The following is a 24,077-nucleotide window of genomic DNA, read 5'->3' as shown; positions in this document are numbered from 1 at the left end:
TGCACTCACACAACCCCGCTCGAGCGACCAACTCCACGCTCGAGCGTCCAACACTGCATAGGAAATACTGGATGGGTGCAATTCCCGCTCGAGCGCCAGAACCCCCGCTCGAGCGGACAGGTCAAAATCTGGGCAACTAGTTTTGGTTTCTAAACTCAACCAACCTGTAACAAACCTGCCCAACACATCCTATAACTCAAATGCGAAGTAAAAGGGATGTAAACAAGATAATAATCAACTACCAACATCCACGGACACAAGTCCGGATCACTGTACAACAAGGGTAAATCCGGGATCGCTATAATTTTTAACATCTACAGCTGCATCAAACGCTTCCCCATCAACATCTTCCCAGTGTTCTGATATAAGCCCAAATCTGTGTAGTGTCAAAACTGAAACTGGGAGTTTCAACCCTTGTTTTGCATTTAAAACCCCAACTGAATCACGTTGGCAAGCGCTGGCATTCAAAAGCGCCGGCATTCAAAAGCGCCAAACAAATCGATAGAGTTTCCAAGATCACATCTGCCTCCCGGAAGACTTTCAGCCAAGTTAAAACATAGTAAGGTTTTGTAATGGGATGAGAAGGTACGAAACGCTTCTCTCACCGCACGATATCGGAAAATACCTAGGATTGCTCTTGCAAGTGCTTTAGATTGTTGAATCCCTTTGAGATTATACTTCCTAATGAACCTGTGAGCACGGAGGATCTCAAGACAGACATCCAACCAGTAGTCCCGTCGTGAATTGCCTTTGAATTCAGGAAACTCCAAATAAACAGGCTCCGCTCTGTACGAAAATTTAGTCAAAATCTCAAGATTTGTACCAGTATGCAAGTTTCAAACAAATAAATGTAAGTAGAAAACATACATAGATGTTGATTTGTACATCACAGCTTCGTCAAAGAGACGAGCACCCAATGGTCCGGTTAATTCAGGCCTTATGACCTGCTTCATGTCCATTGCCATATCATATCTGACAGCTTTGTCATATAAACCAACTCCCAAAGACTCAAAGTACAATGCATAATTGGTCAGTGTCGACCGCCCTGCCAAATAGATAAATTTTTAAAATAATGAACACATTCCAGAGAGGATATTAATGAAAACATACTGTCTGAGCCTGGCAACAAAGTTCAACACTTGAATCAGCCATTGACTAGGTTGTGTAGACTCAACAATTGTTTTGTGTAAATACTTTATGCTTCTGTATCGTAGATTAGATATGCAGCATTGAACTACAATGAACACAAGAATTTAGGATGACAAGGTGTCACATGCCGACTCTTTCGAATGCACAGCAGAATATATTTTTGCCAGTGATGCGCTCGAACTCCAACTTAGTCCAAGCCTGCCTAATTCTTTCAACCATCAAACATCAAGTGTTGAATTTTCACCCCACCCAGGCATATGTAGGCCCAATCCTTTGTCAAGTCCTGCACTTCAAATGCTGCCTTATGACGGGCTTGCCCCAAGTGGCGCATCTATATGGCCAACCAGTTGCTTCACTGCACTAAGAGCAAGGCGCTTGCCCCATTGAAGCGTCCAATATCGCCAAGACGCCACTTGCCACACAGCTGCACACCTTAATGTTATCAACAGTGCTGCCCACAACTGGGCCACTTAAGGTTCCCAACTGTGTGCTAGCATAAGCCCTCGACCTAGCTAACAAGCTTCCAACTCATGTTAGGATCTCTTGTTGCACACATCTCGAATAGTCACGAGGCTCTCATGTACCCCACACATGACTATGGGTCAGTTGCGCACCCACAACATAGTCCTCATGCACGCTTCACATGCTAACTGTCTACCATGGGCCATTGCGCACCCAAGGCGTTGCACTAACGTGCTGCACGAGAAAGGCAACATTGGTATGTAGCCCACAAGTAGCATTACACCGTCCCACAAGCTTAGCACAAGGTGCCTCGCATGACATAGAGCTTCATGCCTTTCAAATATTCCCATGAGTAGGGGCGTTGCCATCGAACAACTTACTTTAAGGCACGAGACCCCCATGAGCATGGCCAAATCCAAGCATATGTCGTGACTTGTGATTTGGCACACAAGGCTTTGGTGGCACCTCAATAGCCCATTCTGTCAAGGATGACAACCCAAGATGCTACAATAACGGGTGCGACTCCCAAATCTTGCGCCAAGGAGGTGGGCGCAATGTCGGCACACATGCCCCTTGATCATACTGTCCACGGGGCTTCCAAAACTGTATGGAGACCAAAGACGCCGCTCTGGATGCCAAAGGCCGGCCCCCAAGTTGCCTTGAGGTTGCCCACTTCAAATAAGGAGACAAGTAGAAGCACACCTTACACCCTTATAATAGAATTTTGAGTCATTTGCTGACTAAGAAAAGGAAACACTACTCTTGTTTGAGGAGTCATAAAGATTTTTCATTAATTTCACAGATTATGAAAAATCACAATTTTAAATTATAGAAACTACATAACTCCATGAATTCCCAATAAAAATCTTAACTCAAAACTCCATTGTTTGACCCCCAAAACCCTATGCCAAGGTTTTGCCACAATGTCCCACCGAATCGCCTGACATGCACCACATACAGATTGGGTGGGCATGCACAGTGCTCGGCATGCAACTCGACATGCACACATTGGAATACTTGGGGCCTATGAAGCATCGACACTTCAAAATAAATGTCGTAGGGGTGTTGGACACGAGGACACGTATGGGGCACGCAGCATGTCACATTATTTAATTAATTTGCTTTTAGGAGACACGCTGGGAACACTCAAGGAAACACCAACTAGTTCCCCCTTTTCCCCCACCCTTTTCTTAACTTTTTTGAAAAATAATCAACCTCATCCAAACAAGAGAACTGAAAAGGTTCTTGAAGGTGCACCGTAAGATTCATTAACAATTTTTGGTGTTAATGCATAAAAATTTTGATCCTGGATTATTAGAGTTACTACAAACGAATTAAGACATCCAAAGAAGACCCTGAAAGTATGGGGTTAAGGTGGCAAGTGTCAGTACAAGCTACACCCAAATAATTCACGAATTCCACTGAACCCCACTTCTGCATCCCCCTACCCACCCTCCCAACCAAAAAAAAAAAAAAAAAACTTGTACTTAAACAAGTGTTCTTAGCTTGAGGAGCTGACCATACTTCTCAAGTGTTCGAAGGTACTTGTCATAGATGAGAGAATGAAGTCGATGACCAGAAGAACTAGTCAGTGCATCAAAAAGATTGTGGACAGTGATTATATGTGCAATAAAAGCACAGGCAGGAGCTATCCGTGTAAAAGCCTCTGTCCCAACAGTCTTCTTGCTATCAACCTGATGAAAAGTGAAATGAATGAGCACACAAGACCGACATAACAGACTGCTAAGGATTTACCCTAAACCAACTTACCCAAAAGAAAGAGCTACCCTACACCAAATATTACCGTCAGTGAAAAAGGCCCTATATTTTTAAAGTAATAAAATAAAAATGAGAAGACCACCTGAACAGCCATTTTTGTGGAACTAGAATAAAATAATGACCACTCATCCTCATCCTCCACTTTCTGGTTACTACAAGAAGCAGTTTTCTGTCATTTGGAAAAGTTAAGGCTGCATTTACAATCCAGAAATGAAAAAACATTTTCATTCCATACTCTGAAATTCCTAACAAACAATCAAGAAAAGGCACCACTAACAATATGAAACATTAAAAGTTCGCCAAAATATCCAGAGAAAATATGATAGCTATCTTACTGTGTCTAGTGTCTCATTCTTGACACCAGGGGCCTCCCAAGCAAGCATCATCTCAAAGGTTAAACAACGGAACTCCTTATCACTTAAATAATCCGGATGTGCAGTCACCAGATTGAGTGATTGGTAAGAACAGAATCCTAAAAAATTCCTGGTACAGGTTGAAGGTTGCTTAACAGCATCAGCTAGCTCTGTCTCAAAACGATGCTGTAATTCTTCAGTAAGGATTAGAAGAATCCTGCAATTGCATTAAATATGCGTTCGGCAAGAAAAATCAATAAAGGGATAATTTCTTGCAACTGTAAAATTTCCTTATTTGTAACCAAAATTTAAACTATTTCTTAGCATCTAGATATTCCTTTGACAGATGGTCAAATGGGAAACATTATTTCCTGATAGCGGGAGAGAAGCATATGAGAAAGATAAGGGTTGTGAGTATCTTACAATTCGCGATACGTCACTTACGATTTTATATGTTTAAAGGAAAATCAATACAAATCACCAATATGTGTCTTGGTTTAAATATATCTCAAGATACATATGACATGACCTACTACATATTTTACATGAATACTCGAATTTTTTTTAATATTATTTGAAGAAAAAAAAAAGTAGCAGAACTTATTTTGTGAAAGTGAATATTATTAGAAAGGTTAATTAAATTATTAAAAATATATATTGTTAAAATAAAAAAGATACTTTTTCTTTTGCTTTGTCTAACATTTCTACAAATATCTACTCGTTTGGTGTTAAGTATCTTATGATATTGATTAATACCTAAAGTAAAGCTTAAAATTTTCTATTATAGATAAACTATTTGAAAAGATAAATGTTGTAAATTAAAAATTAAAGAGTTAAGTACACAGGCACCCACTCAACTATCACTGAATATTAATTTACCCCCTAAACTTTAAAACTATATATTTAGAACCCTCATCTATAAAATATATATATATACGTACAAATAACCCTCCCTTCCAGAGGGGGTGAAAGTGATGCAATTGTGTACTAAGGGATCCAAATGTACGATTTTGAAGTTGAGGGGGGAAAGTGATAGTTGATGGCGTGTCTATGTGATTAACCCAAAATTTTAAAACATCACTGATGATTTAAGACGATACGAAAAATATATTATACAATTACTAAGAATGAGAAAAAATTTGGGAGTAAATTTGATTCAAGGACATAATAATGTACTATAGTGCTATATCTTTTTTTATACTTATTTTTATCTCCACTCTGCTTTTTTATGTATGAAGTATTGATGCATGCATATCTTTAATTATAGGAACCTTGCTTTTGTAACGTTGATGATTATACATTGTTTAATGTTGTTCTTGCAAGATATTTGTTTTCTATAAAAATATTTATTTTTCTACCTATTTTAAAAGATGCTAAAAAATCTTAAGATGCATAATTCAAAAAAGATACCAAAACGATTCACAATTCCTATCAATTGATAACTATAGAAAAGACATTATACTCCATCAAGATCCATTTATTATAATTTTGATGTAAGTACGTAATTACAAGGAATTGAATAGCAACAAGAAATTCTAGTGATAAAACAAACAAACAAAAAATGCATTCCAAAATGAAAGCATTAATATGATTAAAAGATTGCTCCATGTCAATTGGTACCTATTTCCTGTGCATACAGAACTATAAGGTAGAAGGAATATGTAATCCATCAATTCCGCTAAATAAATATGAATATGCTTTAGAAGATAAAGTACACCCCAAGAGCTTTGCTATTGAAACCAACCAAACAAACAAATAAATAGATTTTTCATATGGCATGCATATTTGGCATTAAAATCACGAGCAATTACATATGTTGTACCACATCAAAAGATATTGACACATAACCCCCCGCAGCCCCTCACCTTGCGGTCCTGAACCCCCCGCAACTCTCTCTCTCTCTCTTTCTCGTGCACGCATGCACACAATCGCAACCCATTTCTCTTTCGTGACTAGGGTTTCGCATGGGGGAGATTTAGGGTTGTGACGTGATGAGAAGATAGTAGAGAAGGGTTGCGGGTTGGGAAGGGGTTGGGGGATGGCGGGTGTGATGCGAAGTCCCAAATCACCCAACTACTAAAATAATGTTAAACATATAAGCATGAGGGCACCCTCACCTTTTGAGCTAGCTTTTGGGGTTGAGTTCTACCCGAGACCATGTAGCATGGTATCAGAGCTGAAGTACTTTGGGATGGATAGGGTGAGTGTCCTTGGCCTGCACGCCGTAGGAGCTGCCGAGCGAGCACGCTGGGAGTGAGGGAGCGTGAGAAGTGAAGTCCCACATCGTCCAAGTACTAAAATAATATTAAGCATATAAGCGTGAGGACACCCTCACCTCTTGAGCTGGCTTTTGGGGTTGAGTTTTACTTAAGACCGTGTAACAGTGAGAGAGGAAGGAGAGGATGGAAATAGGGTTTTTTGAAAAGGGAGGGAGGGTAGCAAATGGGTATGCCGGAAGTAAGGGATGGCAGGGCAGTTTGGCCAAGGAAGGTGGAGGGGTTTGCCGAAGAAGCTGATTCAAAATTTCCAAGCCACACTGATTCACTAATACCATATGTTGTAGGCCTAATTTGAGCCCATGTTGTCCCCATTGATTTTTATTTTTATTTTTTTGTTGGAAGGGGGAAGAGGAGTCTATTGCTAGCATTATTTCACTGACACACAAAGCTATGAGGGTGGATTGTATACAAACCTAGCATTTGGCATTATTGCAAAATGTGGTTGCCTTTGAACTCAAACTCACACCATCACATTCACAACGCAAGCAACTTGCACTTGTTGGACCTAGCAGAAAGTGGCATTATTTGTTCAGTCCACACGAAGCTATAGACAAACTGGTCCTACTCTATGACACAAGGATCCTACCAACAAGTCTATGACAGCCAAAAGCAGTCTGCTGCCTAACACCAATCCAACCTACTAAAAATAAATATATGTATAGATAGATATTTATGATAGATGATGCATTCTATCTCAATATTCACTAATCCATGCTTTTATATCAAATAATCATGATTTGGGAAGAGTAAACATCATCAATGCCATTATCTCAAATATAAACTCAAGATGTAAAAACATGTGGTGCATGCATCAATTGTCTCTCAAGAAATCTAGCATGCACAATGTCTAGTGGAGAAACAATAACAATATCAACTTTCCAACTTATTTGTAGCAATCTTGAAGATATTAAGCATCCTAATGTACCGAGTCTAATTACTGCAGTGTACTTACTAACTAGATTGGCTGACATGAATATCAAATTTAATAGACTTATGAGGTGACATTACATAAACACGTCGCAAATATTTCATAAATTTGTGGTGCCATACGTAAATACATTTAAAGTATATAAATATGACATATAGTTTCTAAAAATATTAAACCAAATATAATCTTAAGAAGGACCACTATCCAATTTCAGTTCACTAGGCGCAGAAGGGGGCATCATCAAATCATCTAACACACCCGGACTCTGTTGAGTTATCCTTAAAATTTAGGATTAGATTTTGGGACTTGGAGCACTTCTAGCACTAATCGATATTTTGCCTAACAAAAGTACATAAAATAAAATAAAATAAATAGTACATTTTGTATTTTGCCTAACCACTTTACCTAGTGTGTACTCCAACAACATTCTCTGCTACTAAAATTGGTTTGCCTAGTCTCCAAGGCTCTCCAAATGTAGTTAGCCAAGAAAGAATGAGGCAAAATGCCTACCGTGTTGCCCATCCTGTTGGAGTTTCATTTTGTGATGAGGCTAGACAAAAATCCCGGACTCTGTGTTGGGTTTAGCGATTTGGGAAGAGATTTAGAAAGGAAAATAAAAAAGGTATGTGAAATGTGAATAAAATATACTTATATTTCACCTAGTTTCACATTTCACCTAAGTATATTTTATCTACATTTCACCTATCGTTTCCCTATCTCTTTCCAAATCATTTTTCAAATCCGTCAACCAAACACTTAGAAAGATAGGATTAGACACCCACCAACGAGGTGGCCCAATGGTAAGGGCGAGCACAGGACTGTGTGGGTAAGGCACACAGTCATGGGTTCGATTCCACCTGAGATTAAACTCGTGATTTAAGCGGGGCCGCGGCAGTGGGTTGCTGTGATTGCCCCCCGAAGGATTAGTCTTGCTGCCAGGTGAGGACACCCTCGTCATCAAGAAAAAAATGATAAAAAGAAAAAAAGAAGAAGATAGGATTATACTCTATTTGGTTCAAATGTATCTTCCATTGTTTTTTTTTTTAGTCAAGTAAATATGAGAATGGATATTTTGATGGAATGACCATATTCCATTCCAGTGAACCAAACACTAGCTTAGGGAATCATTAAGGGTAGGAGTGGTGGCTTCCAAGGCAGCACGAGTCATTCTCTACTTGGAAGCAATTAAGTTTAATGTCAGTTCTTGATTAGTCTCTCTTTGTTCTCTTTGCTTTATTTTCTTTGAGTTGATCGACTCAATTTTCACAAAAAGGTCTGGAAAATAGACTTTGAAGGACTTTAAGCATGGATAAACATTCTATCCAATTAAATTGACGAATTTTTCATCATACAACTAATAATGTAATACAAATATATAATTTGAATTATATATTTTCATATCTATTGCAAAACAAAATGAACAGGAGAAAATTATTTATTTCATTAATTCAGTCGAATAACCAATTTTACACCAACTCTATGAATTATTAATCTCCTCATCATTAATCTTCCTAATTAAACATTTGCTAAGTGTACAAGCAAATGTAATCAATCTTACATTTTCAACCTAATATTAATGCATTAAAGCATTTCCAAACTTTCACATATTTTTTTTCATTAAATTTAGAAGTGCTCAAAAACCATCTTTATGAATTTACATTTATTTTGAAGAGATCCACTAATTTACAATTTTCCCAATATTAAGTCATCTCAATCAACTGTCTTGGGCCGCCAATTTTGGAAACAAAATAAAACCCCAAAAATCAATCTTATTCACAAAAAAAAAAAAAAAAAAGAAGAAAAACCCCTATTTATCTTCTTATGCTATAAAATTAAATAGGCAAACAATTTGAAATGGAAGAAGTTGTCACGACCCAATCCCAGGGTCTTTGGGTTGGAATCGCAACTTACTAACTTTTTCTATTTGTAGCAAATTAAACTGCGCAAGCGGAAATAAAAATAATTAAACAGTAAATTACTCCATTTTACTATTTTAATAAGAGAAAATACATTAATAGGACTTTTATTTTTTTAGTATTCAGTGATTGGCCCCGAGTAGAACAAAAGGGAGCAAAATATATATTAAAAAAAATGAAGAGAAGAAGGGAAAAAAATGGTTCAACATCAATTCACGTGCGGTTCCATTTCGTGGGGTTATAGGTTTTCCTCTACATCTCGTCACCTGAATTTGTAACAGCTGTAAGCACACAGCAGAATGAGAAATATTATGCCAAGAGTACAGGGAATACAAAATAACCATGGATAGTTAGTTAAGCCAAAACATTTGCATAACTCAATTTGGTAAATAAATCATTTAAGTGGCAGAAACTGAAATACGGAAATTATGTAAATAAATAACCATAACCACAATACAGAACAAAACAAAACAGAGGTCACAGAAGTGACAATCAGAACAGAGGTCAATGGATCCATGACAAACAGAGAACCACAAAGTGGTCAAACAGAGGCCAGTGGTTATTTAAGTCCCCCAAGGCGTGGGACTCCCGTGGTGGTACTTACAAAACATAATTGTTTATGAGGTCATAGTCAAATATATACTAAAGTTTAAACAAACATATCCATGGGTTTCATTTTAAACAAATAGAGTTTAGAAAATAACCCACGTAACTGAAACATTTCTAAAACATAACTTGAATTAATATAACTTATAAAATATAACTTGTATAAAATAAATTATGATAAGTCAAAACATACGTAAAATATATTATGGTAACTCAAGGTATAATATAACTCACCTTAATATTGACCCTTAACCTTACTCCACTATCACAACCTTACTACTATAAGTTTCTTACTTTCAACTTACGTACCTCTCCCTCGTTTTTTCTTTTCGTTCCTTTCTCCGTTCACTTAGAGCACTTCCACCCCCATTTATACACATACTTCAAGTGATGACTCAACTTTATCCTAAGGCCCCAAGGTGATGACTCACTTCCCCTACCTAAGCCTGGGTGTCCAGATGGCCCCACTATTTCTTTATTTCAGCAGATTTGTAATCTAGATAATTAATGGTCCTTGATTTGCTTTTATTTGATAAATCTGGGCAGCTAATATACCCCCAAATAAATCTGGTACTTAATTTATCCTAATAAATTTCCTCATCATATATTTGATAACCATAATAACAATTTAATTTACATAGCACATATAACTTATTTATTTTGTTATTGCCATTATTATTATTCTTATTCCATATATTTATTTTATCATTATTGTTATTATTATTTATTTATTTAACCTATTTATTTATTTACTATCTTTAACTCTAATTTGACCCAATTAGTATTATAATTCCATATTTGTGTTAGTTTGGCCCCAAATAATAATCCCTAATTAATTGCATATTTGATAACCCAACGCCGAATTAGATTTATATATTTATTATTTATTATTTATTTAATAATATATTATCACATATAACCACAATTATATTTAACTATAATTATTTATGTGGTATTTAATTAAACGTTCAGGCTACCACAGAAGTAGTTGTCAACAGACCACTTACCAAGTAGACACGAAACATTAAACAACTTTATTAAATCGGACAGGGAATAGGGAAAGAAATGTATATATCACTAAGAATAAATGTCATCATATGTCCATTCTAAATGGAAAGAAATGTAATGTATATATTTTTTTTTCCTCTTTAGTATTTCTATCATGTCCATTCTTAATCTCTCCTAATCTTCCATTTATTCTTCATTATTTGATCATATCTTGTCATCTCTCTCATTAACTTTTTCTATTATATATATACACCATCACATGTTCATTCTATAGCTACGTGTTTATGTTCATAGCTCTCTCTCTCTCTCCCCCAAAGTCCATCCTCATTTTCTCTATCAAGCAGTAGGCCTCACCTCTCCTCCACTTTTTAGCAGAGTTTCTCGGTAAGTGTTCCTCCTCCTCAACCATCTTCCTCTCTCATTGTCTTATATATATATATATATATTTTATGTTGGCAAGCTGCCAATGGCTCATGTCTTAGGTGGTTTTGTTAAGCTACCATTAGAAGAATCCTGCACTTGCAAAAAATATGCATTAGGAAAGAAAAATCAATAAAGGGATAATTTCTTGCAACTGTAAAATTTTCTTATTTGTAACAAAAATTTAAACTATTTCTTAGCATCTAGATATTCCATTGACAGATGGTCAAATGGGCAACATTATTTTCTGATAGCTAGAGAGAAGCATATGAGAAAGATAAGGGTTGTGAGTATCTTACAATTCACGATACGTCACTTACGATTTGATATGTTTAAAGGAAAATCAATACATATCACCAATATGTGTCTTGGTTTAAATATATCCTACGATACATGTGACATGACCTACTACATATTATACATGAATACTTAAATTGTTTTTTAACATTATTTGAAAAAAAAAAGTAGCAGAACTTCTTTTGTGAAAGTTAATATTATTAGAAAGGTTAATTAAATAATTAAAAATATATATTGTTAAAATAACAATGATACTTTCTCTTTTGCTTTGTCTAACATTTCTACAAATATCTACTCGTTTGGTATTAAGTATCTTATGATATTGATTGATACCTGAAGTAAAGCTTAAAGTTTTCTATTATAGATAAACTATTTGAAAACATAAATGTTGTAAATTAAAAATTAAAGAGTTAATTACACAGGCACCCACTGAACTATCACTGAATATTAATTTACCCCCTAAACTTTAAAACTATATATTTAGAACCCTCGTATATATATATGTACAAATAACCCTCCCTTCCAGAGGGGGTGAAAGTGATGCAATTGTGTACTAAGGGATCCAAATGTACGATTTTGAAGTTGAGGCGGGAAAGTGATAGTTGATGACGTGTCTATGTGATTAACCCAAAATTTTAAAACATCACTGATGATTTAAGACGATGCGAAAAATATATTATACAATTACTAAGAATGAGAAAAATTTGGGAGTAAATTTGATTCAAGGACATAATAATGTGCTATAGTGCTATATCTTTTTTTATACTTATTTTTATCTCCGCTCTGCATTTTTATGTATGAAGTATCGATGCATGCATATCTTTAATTCTAGGAACCTTGCTTTTGTAACGTTGATGATTATGCATAATTCAAAAAGATACCAAAACGATTCACAATTCCTTTCAATTGACAACTATAGAAAAACATTATACTCCATCAAGATCCATTTATTATAATTTTGATGTAAGTATGTAATTACAAGGAATTGAATAGCAACAAGAAGAAGAAAGATCCTTGAAATTCCGGTGACAAAACAAAAGATTGCATACAGAACTATAAGGTAGAATATGAAAGCATTAATATGATTAATATGATTAAAAGATTGCTCCATGTCAATTGGTACCTATTTCCTGTGCATGCAGAACTATACGGTAGAAGGAATATGTAATCCATCAATTCCGCTAAACAATTATGAATGTGCTTTAGAAGATAAAGTACACCTCAAGAGCTTTGCTATTGAAACCAATCAAACAAACAAATAAATAGATTTTTCATATGGCATGCATATTTGGCATGAAAATCACGAGGAATTACATATGTTGTACCACATCATATGATGTTGACACATAACCCCCCACAGCCCCTCACCTTGCGGTCCTGAACCCCCCGCAACTCTCATTAAGTTTATGGTATTATGGTTTGATTTTGGTTATGTTTCATTATGTTTATGGAAGCCATCTAGTTAAAAACTATGCCTAATGATTGATATAGTGTATTTTCGTACTTTATAAATTTGATTTCAGATGGCAGTTTGGACATGCATTTTGTGGTTCTTATTGTTTCTTCAACGCCACCAAGTCCGTCCTGCTGTTGCCATGGCTTGGATTGTCAAGGTGTTGATACTTCTACTAGAAATCGGACATTTTGATAGGCGTGAGATACAATATATGAAGTATCTGTCACTTTTGTTGACTGCGTTCAACGGTGCCTTCACACTGTGTGATGCCATTGTGTATCGGTGCCATCCATTACTCGCCTTCTATCACATGACACTGTTTTCATCTGCTATTAAGCACTTCCTCTGCAGTCTAGTGGATATATTTCATCCTTGGGCATGGACACTGTCAGCCATAGGACTTCTTGCTGCCACTCAAGAATTATACGGGATTGATGCTTTTTTTGCTGCGAGAGAGGCTCACAGAGACATTCACCCTCTGTTTTGGCTTGAAATACCATTCACCCTCACTAGTGCCACATGAAAATTGTAATATGGATATTAAGGAATGAAATAAATAACTCCATATTGGAGGGGTTGCTGTCTTATTTTGAGAGCAATGAATCAGCAAAACCCTATACTAAAATTTATTTCAAAATAGATGGTACATGAATGTATACTAACTGAATTTATAAATGTTAAGTAGCATAATTTTATACTAATTGAATTTATAAATATACATAAATATTAGTGTGCACCGTCCTGACCTCGTTATCATCACCATAACCACCACTACTACACCCCCACACCTACCATCGTCAACGTCCCTCCACCACCACCGCGACTACCACCATTGTCATCGTTGTCGCATGCACTACTTTATTTCGTTGAGGTCGCCACTACCACGGTTGCTACTGCCACTACCACCATCTCACCACCACCACTACTACAACCACCCTCCATCTCCTTTAGCATCACCACAGCTACCATAATAACCACTATTATTCCACCACCACCATCACTATCACTACATTGCTGCAGCTGCCGCTACCCCTCTACCTCCACTACACCACCCTTTCCGCCATCACCACAACCACTATACCACCACCTCCACCACTAGCACCATAGCCACAACCACCACCACCCCCCCAACGTCTACAACCTCTATCACCACAGCTACCATAATCGCCACTATTATTCCACCACCACCATCACTATCACTGCACCATTGTCGCCGCCGCCGCTACCCCTCTACCTCCACTACACCACCCTCTCCACCATCACCACAACCACTATCCCACCACTGGCACCATAGCCACCACCACTACCACATCTACCACCCCAACCTCAGCACAACACTATAAAAATTGAAAGATAAAATCTAAAAATAAAAAAAAAATATATCTTATACTTATCAAACTACTTGTTTTAGTTCATCATCTAAATTTTTATCAAGCATTTTTTCGACGTAAAAAATTAGCATTCAAATGAAATTTCACTCCAGCGGGATGGAAGTTACATCCCTCCTATTAACGCATAAATTCACAAAATCAAAATCATCTTGACATGTACACCAAAGGACATTATTAATAGAGCAGATGGATGGTTGGGTTAGGTTGGGTTGGGTTGGGTTGGGTTGGGTTGCATGGAACGTTGACTCACTTATTACTCATTTCCTTTTCTTGTCATCAGCTTTGATTAGAAGAACAGGCGCCGCCGATATTCTGACCCACCATTCTCTTATCCACCTCAGCCATCGGTCCCTACTGGCTTTCCTCAATGGCATCTCCCTAGTGAAGGACTCAAGGAACACCAACAAGGTTAAGTGTCTTATAGGTACAATTGCCAACAACGCAGCCACAAAAACTAACAAGAAAGCAATACCATCTGTAGCCTGAAATGGAAATGACAAGAAAGTTGAAAGCAAGAATCCAAGAAACATATCTTTTAGACAAGCATTTGGCATCGTTTTCAGTTTTCTATCTGAAGAAACAGAAAAATGCTGAAAAAACATTTGGCAAACTGTTTTCGGGAACGTTTTCTGTAAAAACTCCATTTTTTAGGAAACACCTATAGTTGTTTTTGTGAATTTTGGATAACTGTTTTTGCAACAACAAAAAAAATGAAAAAAATATATAATGGATGGGTGTTCTTAAATGTTTTATTATTTTGTTCCCAATGACGAGAAAACAAAAAACAAAAACAAAGAAGATGAACATGATACCTGTAGACGTCCCCGAACGCCCCGGGAGGGTGAGCTCCCGTTCTGTTCATTTGGGGTCACTACAGCTCGGACTCTCAAATCGTCACGGTTCTAAATCTGAACCAAAGAGTCCAAATCCGACAAATCGTTTTGAGAAAATAGATTTTGAAAGAAGTGCCAAACATGGACTGCTTTGCCAGATACAGAGTCGCCACCTAAATGTTTTATTTTGGAGAAATTTAGGAAACCCTGACTCGTTTGCCTAAGGCCACGTGTAACAACCCTCATACTGTTTACCGACTTATGAATGATTATGACTGATAATTGAACGGATTAAAGTACTGAACTGACTGACTGAAATTGGAAACCGAATCGATTGAGTATATGTTAGTTAAATTGCATTCTATCTGTCCGACTGCATGATTATCTGTTCATGCTTATATGTTTAAACTGCTAATTGAAGGCCTTATCGGCGGCCGAATTAGAAACCGATTGATGTTCCTTGACCCTCGTAATTAATGTGATTTTATGGTGTATTTACCTGAAAACTGATTAGGTGTGATTGAATTAGATTAAAATGAGTTAAATTGCATAGTTGGTCTTATTTACCATTTTGCCACTAGAGTGGCCCACTACTTGGCTCATCTCATTACACTCATACATACACATTTTGTTAGCTCATTCTTGAGCACAGCACCGACTAGAGAGAGAGAAATAGAGAGTGAGAGGGAATTGAGTTGAGTTCAAGTTTGTTGGTGGAATTGCTTGGTAATTAAAGTGTAGATCACTAATTTGAGCCTCTAGCCTTGCATTGGAGACCTAAGGTAGAGTAATTACTCTCTTGTTTGTGAATTGAGCTAGTTCTTGCATGATTCATGCTTCATTATAGAACTAAGTCATGTTTTGGTTCATGAATTGAAGCTTAATTGTTGCATGCATGTTGCCATTCTTGAAGTTTTGAGGTTGTAGTTCATAATACCTCACATGCATGTCCATCTTTTGGTCATACTCCATGAGCTCATCTTGTTTTTGAAGGTTTGAGCTCTTTTGAAACAGCATTGAAGCTTTGAAAATGATTTAAGATCATGCATGTGATGTTTGAAGATTGTTCTTGAAAATGAGTTGAAATTGGGTTTGAATTAAACACTCTTGGGCTTTGATTTCTCAAAGTGAGTTTTGAATCATGTTATTCCATGTGTTTATAAGAGTTTTCCAGCAAATGAGCCCAAGAGGATCGTTTTTGAGTCGTTAACAGCTTGGTTTTGAGCTTGAAGGTGCAATCTGGAATTTCCAGATTTCGCACTTCCGCTCGAGCGGGTATAGTGACGCTCGAGCGTATAATTCGAGCATCCAGTGTCTCTGCACTGTTTTACAGTCCGCTCGAGCGGAGGATTGGGCGCTCGAGCGGAGTCATGTCTCAAGCTCGAGCGGGCGTCGAGCGGAGATTTCACCCATCCAGTACTTTCACAGTACGCTCGAGCGGGAAAGTTTACGCTCGAGCGTGTACCTTTGTTGCATGTCCGCTCGAGCGGGACTCTGTTTTTCTGAAAATGCCTTTGAATGTACATCTTTGCATCCTCATCCCATTCTAGGCATTCTTAGGCCTAGTTTAAGACATCTTGTTGAGGATATAGATGTAGAACACACCAAGGCAAATTAGGGATTAAGTTATGATATTTCCCAACTGTGTAGCTTAGTGTGTTCAACCTGTTAACTGTGTAGGGTTGGCGACTGGGGAGACACGCTCTAGCATACTGTAGCCCGAACTCTGTGAGTAACAATTGTGTAAAGATATGTTCACAAATGATTATCTTCTGATTACTGAACTGAACTGTTTACTGAACTGATATTGTTTACTGAATGAATGTATGTCCTTTATTTCTGAACTGTACTGTGGCATCCTTAGCACTACTGTTTACTGTTACTGTTACAGAGATCTCTGTCGGTTCCCTCTTGGAGCCACTACTGTTTACTGACTGATGGCCATCATTACTGTTCGGTCTTTTATGACCTACTGTTACTGCTATGCTAATGGATGTACCACATATGACTGTTTACTGTACTGAACAACTGAAATACTGATTGAATTGAACTGTTTTCATTACTGTAAGGACATTCATTCTAATCCCCTTTACGCATTATGTTATTCACTGGGCTTTAGCTCACTGTTTATATATATATATGTAGGTGCTCAGCCACCAGATCGGAGCTAGGAGCGTGGGTTAGACTCCAGTTTTGTCAAGCCAGCCTTTGTGCCTCACTGCGAGGTTCCGAGCCTATCTGCTAAGGCTTAGGGGTGTTTTAAGGATTCCCCCTTCTGTACTGTTTCACTGTTTTGTATAGACTGACTGTTCACTGTACCGCTATCTAGGGTTGAGTCCCTAGTTTGAATGAATGTAAATATTGTGCATACTGTTCTGTACTGTTTATGTATGAATGCATGAAAAATCTTTTTGGCATACAGACTGTCACAGCTCATTGGACATTGTTTAATTACTGTTTTGGCTTCCGCCAGGCCCTGTACTCTGTTTTACTGTATTACTGTTCTGCAGGCCTTCGGTAATCTTGGATTACTGGCCGGTTACGGTGCTAAACCCATAGGGCCGGGTTTGGGCTGTGACACCACGTGTCCGTCATCACCAAAGTTGCCTCGGCTCGGGAACTTGGGTACGATTAGGGAAGGTCACTTCGTGAGCACCCCCGCTCGCCCGATCAAAGATTGGCCTCTACTAACCATGATATCTATTTTTGAAAACATTATGCGTTCTTATTCCGGTTATTAGCCTAGATTTACTATGTGATGCGCACAGCATACAAGTATAGACTGGATCGCCTGAATTGGAACAAAACATTTCATGTTTGTTTGTTTGAAAATGGTTTGATGATGCTACCCGCAAGTAGGCTAAGACGTGGATTTGCCACCCTCAGGTGGGCTTAGAAAACATGATTTTGCCACTATCTAGTGGGCTTAAAACACACATTTGATGAATTTATTCCAATCCAAATAATCCAACCTTCACCCACAGGCATTCAGGATGTTTATATCACATAAGCATATAGCCTCATGGTAAGCATGCTATTTATGGCAGTCACTCACACGCATGCAAGGATGCTAAAGCATAAAACTTACCGAGTACTCCAAGCCAAAACAGAAACTAATTAGAAATTCATGCATGATCCTAATTATACAGAAATGCCTAATGCAACACATGCAAAATGCAACTATAGCAGGCTCGACTATTCTAAACATGGCATATGAGATGCAACAGCTAACAAGTATTCAACTTTGAATTTGAAATACAATACAGTTAGTATGATGCGCCGAGCCCGGTGCATGCAAAACAGATGAATGAATGCAAACATGCTATCATACTGTATGCTAATTGAAACATGCCCTAATCTAACCATCATAAGCGGGTAAATAAAAGGGAGAAAGACGTGGGTGTGGAAGACATACATCACACTCACGCACACTTATTACAACATTGCCCTCGCGCAGAGGGTCCGAATAAATATACAGTCCCGAATAAAAGAATATTACAGTCCAAATAATGTACAAATTCCTAATTAATTAACTAATTAACTAAGAAAATAAATAAACTGGCATGCAAGCCAGGGACTGCCTCGATTCCATTCCGGATGATGAATGATGCATGCCCGGGTTGCCTTTGCGTGGAAATCCATGACGATGCCCCAATTAGCCTCTGTTTGCACCTGTTCTTGAAATGCGTGCCAAGCCTCGAAAGACCGCTGATTATTGATTTGCTGCAACAGAGAGCAGGAAAGGGGCATAGCAATGTATTTTCACAAATGTATGCATGTCTCGATCCTCGTGCCACCAATCACGCATATCGATGCATGATGGCCGAGGAGTCGAATTGTGCAATTCAATATAGAATGAATGCACATATAAACACAACAAGAACCTAACTCCATCATGGATGAACCGGAGTGTCGGTGACTAGGGAATTGAGACACGTTCCGTCACTCGGAGTACGAAACGCACCTCGTTTCCCGTGCCCGGGCTAACTCCTATCCCGAACACGATGCAATATGCATGACATGCATGAAATGCAACTAAGATACAATCCTAACATACACAATGTTATGGAATGACATACACAATGCAATAAGGTAATACACAACCGAGCATACACAATGCTATGGATGGAATGGCATACGCAATGCAATAATGGGCTTACACCAATATGAGAGAGCCTCAGCCACACTCACACAGGAGGCCATCAGATGAAAACAAGATGACTCGAAATGCGTGCACGCGTGCACGCAAACCGAGGACCGACCCTCAGGCACCGAAATGCCACTCTAATGAGACATGGCAAAGACATGGAATATGATATACAAATATGCAAAAATCAGTAGCAAAATGAGGGGGAAAACAGCCCCGAAACAAGGCGAAATGACACCCGATGCATGGAATTTCTCCCGAAATGCAAAATTAGGTACATGAAAAGGCTTACAGCTATACGAAGCATGCATAATTGGTACATGGAGTGAAAAGGAAGAAGCAAGGAAGGCCCTAGACAAGCACTTTTACAGTTCAAAACATGGCCAAATAGTAAGCACAAATATGGCAAAACTAGCATGCAAAAATGGCCCTAAACATGAGGTAAAGAAGCAACTCACAGCTGCCGACCCCAAACAGGTTAGGGGTCTTCTACAATATTGAAGAGGGGCCAAAAATATGATATTTTACAGTTTATGGCCAAGCCTAAATCAGTACACAAGTATGCTCAAAATGCCATGCAAGATAGGGCCCAAAAGAGGTCAAAACACAAAGTATACAAAACATTCATCAAACAGCCAAAGACCCTTAATGAAACATGAATATGGGGTCAAAATAAGACTGTTTTCAGTTCTGTAAAATGACCAAAAACAGAAGCATAATAGGCTAATAGATCATGCAAAAATGGGGACCAAAGAGGGATATAATGACAAGTGGCACATGGAGGTACCAAACAGTGATGAGCCCTTCTTCAATGTTGAAGAAGGGCTCAAAATAAGCCTATCTACAGTTTACACCATGCTCCAAAACAGATCACACACAGGCCAAAAATACTATGCAAGATTATGGCATACAAGAGGGATAAAGAAGGAGGTGCAAGATGGGGACCTCAAATGACAAAATTCCCTTAATGAAACATGAAATAGAGCTCAAATAAAAGATACTTTCAGTTTTGGTCGGAGCTCAAAACAGGAAGCAAAATAACTAGAAAAATGTTGCAAAGTTAAGCTCAAAAAGAGGGAATTGATGCTCACCTTTGAAGATCAAACTTTGGTTGCTTCTTGGCTTGAGAATTGGTGCCTCCAAGCTACTGGAAAGCTCCCCAAGCTGCTGGAAATGGAAGTGGTGGAGTGGTGCTATGGTTTGATGAAGAAATGAGGTAGGATTTTGGTGTTTCTTCAAGGAAATGAGAGAGATGGAGGGAGATATGTATGTTCAAGCTCAAGGCAATTCTTCCAACCCCCTTCATCAATGCTGGAGGTCAGGTATCTAGACCAAAGAGAGGGAGAAATGGTGGGAAAAAGTGGGGGAAAACAAGCCAAGTTTCCCCCCAAAAGGGTTGTCCCCCGGGATACAGATTTTTGGGGGGAAAAAAAGTGCATAGCTGTAATGTACACAACCTGAGGATTATGGCCGGCCACTTTTTGGAGCTGCAGGTGGCCGGCCGGCCACCCCCTCTAGCCGGCTGGCCAAGGGTCAAAAGGGTCACGGTGAATTAGTGGCCGGCCACCACAAATTGCTGTCCTCCCAGGTTCCCTCATCACAACCCTATGGTTCAAAATTGCAAACTGTAAAACATGAGAGAGAATAGGCCATTTTTAGGAAGGGTTCAAAAGGGTCAAGTGGAATTAGTGGCCGGCCACTAACTTTTAGGGTCCTCCCATGTGTGTACATCACAAATATGTGGTTAAAAATTCAAGAAAATGGCCCAAGGGTGTTCAACATTAGCTTGGAAGTGAGAAAAACGGGCGTCGGAGGGCGCCGGGGGATATATAACTGGTTGTTGAAACAATTACTGGCCTCCCACCCTTCTACGGCCTTCCTGGTGATGAAACAGAGGTACCTGCCAAAAATGAACGAAAACCGATGCAAAACGAATGTTCGGGGGGCCAAAACGCGCAGTTTGGGGCCCCGAAAACTGCCTGTTAAGCACCGAAAGTGGCACTCGACCACGAAGTGGCTCTCTCAGACCTCAGTGTCCCTCAAAAGGGAGTAAATAAGATGCACGCCAAAAACCGGAGCAAATGGAGGTGATTAAGTGGTCCCGAACCGAGGCACACGGCCTGACGGCTCCGAAAACTGGGAACTGGGCTCCGAAATGGGCAAAATGGCCTACAGCCACAAAATGTAGCCCATGGCCACTGAGAGATGGTCTATGGGACCTCTCCCTCTCTTCAGGAAAAGAAACAGAGAAAACCGAGTCTAGTTCGCAAACCGAGGCAAGGTACAGAAGAGGGTTCGGAAATCCAGAGGCAGGGCTCACGGCCGCGACTCTGAGACTTCTAAACAAGCATAATATGCAGTATCACCGTGCGCTCAACTGGTGACGTCTGAGTCTTAAGGTCGGTCAAAAATGGGGTGTCTACAATACCAAACAGCCCCAACTTCGAAAAGAAAAGAAACATGGTACTCAACTTGTTCATGTAGCTTGTACTATAAATGATAACTAGTATCATCATGACAAAATTTGAGAGAACTAATATTTATCCACACAAAAAAAAAAAAAAAAAAAAATTGTGATAACTTTCATCATTATGACAAAATTTGTATCTACATCTCACTTTACTAGCCAAGAGGAATGTACAGGTAATGTGACTGATTTGAGGAAGTCACCAGTGTCTCCAATGACAATTATTATGGGAGAGCAGCAGTAGCTATAGCAAAAAAAAAAAAAAACATTTGATGAATTGGGCCGGAGTACAAAACATTCATCTGGAATACAAATATCAGGTTTTATTTATTTTCTTTCTTATTCTCTCTCATCCTTTTTTACCGTTAATCTACTCGAACAGTTTAGGTAAAATCAGGTTGAATATCATACCTAGAAATTATCTAAACTACTAGCAAGAAAAAACTTGCAAAATCACACAACAGAGTGTATGCTATCATAGCTTTAAATAATTGTAAATAACATTGCAAATTGAGAGGCCAAATACCTGTGGAAGTGCAGCAAATAGGAGAGCTCTTACTTTCAGCAAAGTAATATTTCCAGCTTGTATTAGAGATTCAACTTGAGTGATGGCTTCTTGTAATGTCAGCAGCTGCTCTGCTGCATTTTCATTTAGGGGAATGGTAATTTTAAATGCTTCCACTGGCCTCTCTTTCTTTATATGCCCATACCAGAGCATGAGAACTGCAAGAATTACAAAAATGGAGGGCAGTATATACCTAATCCATCCCCTGCAAATCATAATGAATCATTTTATTAAATTTCTTTCTTCAAGAAGAAATGAACAGACCAAAAAAACAGTCCACCAAAGGGATATTAGAAGGATGTTAAACCTACATCGATAAATCCCATCTCAGAATTAGCATGAAAAAGTCCAATTTCTTTAAACTAACTTCCTTTTCATACTTTAAAATTAGAAGGAAAGGAAAGGAAGTTAAATTCTCAATTCCATCATTTTAAGGAACATTTTGGCCTGCAATCTGTTATCCACAAGCATTTTCTGTAGAATTACAACACAAAGCTTCAAAATATATTCTTTGACAAAAGCAAAAAAATAAAATAAAATTGGGCTTTCTAGGTAAGGCTTTCTGTTGACTCGAAAGATCTTTGATGGAAGTTAACCAAGATAAAATACAGAAGTATGATAGAATATCTATCATCCAAATAAATCATTTTTTGTACTTCAGAAAAGTCTTTAATCCAATTACAAAATACTTCTCCATTCATAATAATGTCAATAGCAAGTGAAACACAATTGCTTAATCTTCCTATTCTAATTTAATTGATATCCATTTCCATTTATTGTGAACGAGAGAGGCCTTTTTCTGTTATTACTACACATCTTTCTAATGAGAAAAGAGAACACTTCAAATAAAGCCCAAGGAAAGAAAGTTCCGTTTTACCAATTTTATCTTTATTCATCTACTATAAACTAAATTCCATCTACCTGCAATGAACCTTTAAAATTGTTGGCCTTATAGCTATTCTACTACGTTACACGAACTCGTCAATTTTAGCGAAGTACCCGTGTCGATACGACACGACACGACACGGGTACGGGTACGAGATACGGACGGGATACGGCATGGAAGAAGTGGATACGGCATGGAAGAAGTAGATATGGCATATGGAAGTAAGAAGAAAGATGACATACCTAGGATTAGGGCTACGAAAACTGCGATTAGGCCTTCGATCCTGCGATTAGGGCTCCGATCTTCTTTCAAACTGTCTTCTTCTCTCTCTCACTCTCACGCTCGATTGTTCTCTTCTTCTATATTTTCTCTCACTCTCGATCATCTTCATCTCTCTCTTCTCTGTTTCGATCAACGTCGTCTCTCCCTTCTCTCTGTTTTCTTCTCTCTTTTCTCTCTATTGACCGTCTTCTCTTCTTTCTTCTTTTTAATGGGTGTGTATTATATAAATAATGTATAATATAAATTATATCATAAATAATATATAATATAAATTAATAATGTATAATATAAATTATATCATACATAATATAATTTACCATAAATAATATATAATATAAATTATATCATAAATAATATGTTGAGAACAACTTCTTTTCTTCCATCTTGAAATTTGTTACCAACCAACAAGTTAATAGATTTTCACCTTTTCACCTACCAATCAAAAGTCAAAAAAGTTACCATTTACCTATCAATTATATAATAATAAATTTAATTAAATAATATATAATAAAAAATTAATAAATTAATAAAATCTATAAAATACATTATCTATTTTATATTTATTTTAACATAATTTGTTATTCTTTATTTATTATATTTTGTTATTTATAATATATATGTCAATTAAAAGTTAAAAAAAATTATATAGATAAATCAAAAAAATTATCAATAAAAGCAAAACATAAGATAAAAAAAATAAATATATTTTAAAAATTAAATATTTAACGTATCCTCGTACTCGTACTCGTATCCTCGTTTGGATCCATATTCACGTATCCTCAATTTTTAATTTTAAAGTACCCGACCCCTAGATATGTACCCGTGCCCGATACCCGCAACCAAGTCCGTGTAA

General features: G+C 37.8%; 1 long non-coding RNA gene across 3 annotated transcripts in view; it reads right to left on the bottom strand.

Annotated features, from left to right (window-relative positions):
• Nucleotides 1-23,874, bottom strand: part of LOC114318574 (uncharacterized) — a 37,126-nt gene extending 13,252 nt beyond the window's left edge. The window contains exons 1-3 of one of the 3 annotated variants that reach the window (XR_014345520.1): nucleotides 23,185-23,835; nucleotides 22,018-22,261; nucleotides 8,888-10,993 (exon numbers count right to left, since the gene is read on the bottom strand). This is a non-coding gene — a long non-coding RNA (uncharacterized LOC114318574). Of the gene's footprint in view, nucleotides 1-8,887; nucleotides 10,994-14,721; nucleotides 14,857-21,452; nucleotides 22,262-23,184 lie in introns of those variants that run through there. The other 2 variants (XR_014345521.1, XR_014345522.1) reach the window with 2 other exon arrangements.
• Nucleotides 23,875-24,077: the final 203 nt, after the last annotated feature.

This window comes from Camellia sinensis, chromosome 12 (genome assembly GCF_055761805.1).
Source record: "Camellia sinensis isolate YWXY chromosome 12, ASM5576180v1, whole genome shotgun sequence".
Classification (NCBI taxonomy): Eukaryota; Viridiplantae; Streptophyta; class Magnoliopsida; order Ericales; family Theaceae; genus Camellia; species Camellia sinensis.
This window is presented reverse-complemented; position numbering and strand designations above follow the sequence as displayed.